Genomic DNA, 4,904 nt, shown 5'->3' with positions numbered 1-4,904 from the left:
TCTCTCTTTTCACACTGTTTGAGGCAGTGTCTCTTGTTATTTAGGCTGCTGGATTGCACACTCCAGCTTTCTCATCCCCTGTCTTTGTCTCCCATCTCACTGTAGGAGCGCTGGTATTAAAGACAAAAGCCACCACCTCTGGCTCTTTGCTGGGCTCTGGACATCTATTGAGCTCAGGTGGGCCCTCAGGGTTGCTCTGCAAGTATTCCTTCCTTCCTCCCTTCCTTCCTTCCTCTCTTCCTTCCTCCCTCCCCACCTTCTTTCCTTTCTCCCTCCCTCCCTCCTTTCTTTCTTTCTTTGTTATCTGCAGAGCTATCTCACTATCCACTTTTAAAGTGTGACCATGGTTTAAGTAGCTTCCTTGGAGATCATAGTCAATATCGAATGACTATAATTCACTTACATTGTGTCTCTAGTCTCCAGAAGGTGACAGTTAATCACACAGCTGAAGAATAGGCAAATCACCAGATCCAATACCCCTCTGTGTATGGGGGAATGTCCTCTCTTGCAGCTCTCATTAGCCTGTTCTTGTTCTGATGCACGACAGCCCCCCACCCTTTGCTCTCTGGTTGACATTTAGCTGTCTGCAGCTGAGTCTCACCTGATCCCCCAAAGCCCCTGTTCTGGGGTCTGGAGGAGGTAGGCCTCTCCTTTCTTGGATTTCTACCAGTTTCTCATTAAGGTATTGTTCCTGGGTACAATGGGCTCCGCGATCACACCTTGATGTACTTCCCTTTTCGTGTGCACACAGAGCTAGCTGGGCATTCATCATGCCTCTGCCATTGTCCCTGGAGAGGGAGGTAATCCAACGATCTACTTTAAACCTTGGGTGAGCCAAGGTCATCAAGATGTGTGGCATTGAGATGCCACCCCACGAAGGAGAATGACTCCATGGCCGCTCACCTTGTTTGGGGCTTGTTTGCGTTGCTGTGCAGTTGTAATGGAAAACGAATAAAAATAAAAATCCCAGGGCCCTTTTTGGCCAGCGCTTGGGAAGTTAATCCCATTGTCCTGGCCAAATGCCAGTTCAGGTCCCTGCATTCTGTTGGCCTCTTCTTTCCCACCCCCACCCCCAAGCTGTGACTGGAACAGCTGTCTTTGCCCCGCCCTTGGAGAGACCGAATTTCAGCAGGATTCAGAGGGGCCCTCTCTCCCTTGGCCAACTCTGAGAGAAGGAATGGACCTGGGATCGGGAAACCTCTGCCACAGGCAGAGTTCTGTGTGCGAGCCCGTCTGAACACTTTCACACACCACAGAGTCACTGGCTTCCGTCGTGCAAATGATATTCAGAAATTGCTAATGTCTTCCCAGAACTCTGCACAGAATCCCTCAATTTGTTTTAGGCAGATTTAAAATGTTTTTGTACTTGTAGTTCAAATTTATCTCCCCTCTACACCAGCATGCTGTTGTTACTTCTAATTGCTTCCCCTAAAGCTTAGCTCTCTTTCCGCTTCAAGATGTAGTGCATTTTGAGATAAGAGGAGTATGTCTGTACAAATGCTGCACAAATAATCATCGAGTGTTCCCAGCGATGGGACAGCCTTGGATGGATAGTGAAGAGAGAAAAAATAGAGAAATATTTTTCCCTCCCCCCAAAAAAATCTTTTCTTAGTTTTATGTGTATGAGTTTTTGCTTGCATGTATGTCTGTGTGCCACACACTTGCTCGGTGCCTGCAGAGGCCAGAAGAAGGCATGGGGTCCCCTAGAATTGAAATTAAAGGGGATGCAAGTCACCATGGGGTTGCTGGGAAGGGAATCCCAGTCCTCTGCAAGAGCAGTAAGTGTTCTTAGCCACTGGGCTATCTCTCTGCAGCACCAGCCCTCCTCCCAGTTTTAAAATGGAGTCTGACTCTGTAGCCCAGGATGGCTCAGAACTCAGTGAGTAATGTAGCCTGGCCTCAAGCTCACTGCAGCCATCCTGCCTCATCCTTTTGATGAGTGTACCACACCACCACACCAGGCTCTTGAATAGTGATTTGTTAAGTGCATGACTTCAACAAATGGTGACCTCTCTGAGAACTAGTTGGTTAACAGATTCTGGGAGAAAGATAGAGATGACAGTGACACCTGGCAGGAGGGCTTGTCCTAAGGATGGAAGGAGGCGGCATGTGAACCCTGAGCACAATGCATACCTGGCAAGTTTGTCAAAGACAGCCTGTGCCTTCCGCTTTTCCTGCTTCCTTTTGATCTGAATCAGCCTGGTTGTGTGTGCGTGTGGTTGTTTCCCAGGATTGTGTTGTGTACCATTGAAATCCTTGCTGCAATGTTGCCATGGCTCCTAGCTCAGCTTTCCTATTAAGATGCTGGTAATTTTAAAGGATGAGACGGGGTGGAGACACAGTTGCTGAAATGCTTGCATAGCATGCACAAGACCCTTGGCTCAGGTTCCAGCGCTGTATAGACCGGGCATGCATAGTGGTGCATGCCTGTAATCACAGCCCTGTGGAGATGGAAGCTGGGGGCCCAGAGATTAAAGGTCATCCTCAACAACATAGCAAATTCAAGGCCAGTCTAGGCTACATGAGATCTTGTCTCAGAGATGGAAAAAATAAGAAATATATAAATAATACAGGGTTGGGGAGAGGAAGGGGGGCAGGTATTTTTCTGGAAAACACACCCCACATCAGCACATGCTTGTGAATGCTGGGCTGAGCCTCTGGCCCTCTCTTGCCTTCCCTTGCTTCAGAGAGGCGTCTTCCCGGCTGTTCTGTGGCCTCAAACCGCCCCCTCCCTCAAGTTGCCACGGCTGGTCTTTGGGGTGATATCTGAGTTTTGAAGAGAAAACTCTGTGTGAGGGCTGTTTACTTTTAGGGGTGGGGGGTGGGGGTTGGAGCTGGCCTTGCGCTGCCTTCCAGGAAGAAGGAGGGACTCCACTCTCTTCTGATGAGTCACTGGCAGAGAAACTTCCAATGTTTGCAAACATCATCAGCTTCTGGGGCTCTGCCCAGCCTCTGCCAGGGCTCACGGGACCCACCTGAGAAGACTTGGGGGTGGGGGTGGGAGGTCATGGGAGTAAGAAGTTCTGTTACTGCCTGAGGTGGAAAGCAGCCAAAAGAAGGGGATAGTTGTGTTTCTTGGGACTCCAACAAGTGAGGCGTAGCAGAGGGCCTTCTACAAGGAGCTGTGTCTACAAACCGGGCCCTGCTCTGGGTGATATGAGACAGTCGGGACCAGGAAGTGTGCTTTTGAAGCTGCAAGGCAGCTCAGTTGATGAGCATCCGCTGTGCTCTGAGTTGGATCCCCAGCATCTTAAATCAGGGCCACAAATTACCACAAATTATTTTTCTTAGAGGTCTGCCCTCTGCCAAGGGTCTCCAGTGACCCTCAGACCCCAAGGTGGGTAGATACCCAGGCCCGTAAGTGAAGGGTGTTGCTGGAAAAAAGGCAGGGCCTAGGTGAGGAGAAGTTGGCAGGGGTCTTCCTCTCTAGAGGAGGAGCAGGGCTGGAGAGGGTTGGAGCTGACAGTTTGCTGGGATCTGCTGGAGCCAGATGGGACTCATGATGCTCCCAGATGGAACGGATCATGCATGTCAGACACACTTCTCTCAGGATACACAGTGTCCTCTCCTTCCCCCTCGCTGAAATGAGGAATCACAAGGTGACTCAGGCAGGCAGCCAGACCCCAGGGATCCGTAGGGAGATCGGGTGGCTAGAACGGGATCACAATAGACATCTAAGTGTGCTCACCTGTCTGCCAATCACCCTTTCTGCTATTATGGGACATCAAGAGAAGGATCCTGTTCTAGGAATTTATCCACGGCAACCCTATCTGCTGCTTGCTCTGTCCTTGGGTTTCTGCCAGCCTGAAACTCTACCTGTTCATGCTGCTACCCCTACTGTGGAGCAGGGCCTTGCCTTTAGTGGGCCCTGAGCCTCTAGCCTGCCATGGAGAGTCTTATCATTCACTGGTGAGACTGTGTTCCATCACTGAGGTTTTTGGTTGGGGTAAGAGACTGAGTCATCTCTGCACTTAGGAATGTCACCATTTCAGGTCTAAGCACCTTGGGGGAGCTGGTGGGGAAGAACAGAGGAGAGAAAAGCTTCCACAAAAATCAAAGAGCAAGCCGCTGGGAGTGGAGGGATGGCGGCTATATTTAAAGTGCATTCCCCTGTCAGGAAGCCACAGTTTTGAGAGCCATCCCATAATACTTTGCGAGGCTATATGGCTTTCTGTCTGTCTCTCTCTCTTTCCCTTTTTTTCCCCCCTGAAGATAGTAATGCTTTGGTCTCTCTCCCCACCTCCTCAGAGCAGCAGCTGCAAAGAAAGAAAAGGAGTTCATTAATTAGGTTTTTTGATAACTGCTGGCACCTGCTGCACGCTGGACACTGCTAGATGCTGGCGACACCAACAACAAGGGAGGGCTAAAGGGTCTCAGAGCAGATGACGATCACACATTTATCTGGCCACTTGTTATTTCTTGAAGATGCCGGGTCTCCTGGAGCTTCTAATTTGTTGTAAGAGGATAGATGACTGTGAGTGAGTGATGTGCCTTGTTATTATTCTCAGGTGAGTCTGCCCATTTGACATTCTTTCCACCCTGAGCAGGAACTCCTAGGCCCTAGATATGTTGAGTTATGTACAGCTCCCTTCTCAAAAGGGCATGACCATACACTGCCCCTCCTCTTGTTACTCTCGCTGGGGAACTCATGGCTTGGATAGGCAGAGACCGTAGGCTGGCTGCTGAATTTGTTAGTCTGCAGGTGGAAATGTGTGTGCCATGCGTATGTGGGTGGAGTTAAAGCACTGGGTGAAAGGAAAGATTGGAGATAGGAAAGAATGGCAAGCTCTGGGCTTTGGGGCACCCAAGATTCAGAGTTATGTAGAGAGGTGTGCACAGGGAGAGGTTGAAAAGGAGTAGGAGGGAGGCTGAGTTACTGCACTGTGGTGGCGTGAGCATGGGCT

This window comes from Phodopus roborovskii, unplaced genomic scaffold (assembly GCF_943737965.1).
Source record: "Phodopus roborovskii unplaced genomic scaffold, PHOROB, whole genome shotgun sequence".
In the NCBI taxonomy this organism is placed as follows: domain Eukaryota; kingdom Metazoa; phylum Chordata; class Mammalia; order Rodentia; family Cricetidae; genus Phodopus; species Phodopus roborovskii.
Note: the sequence above shows the minus strand (reverse complement) of the source record.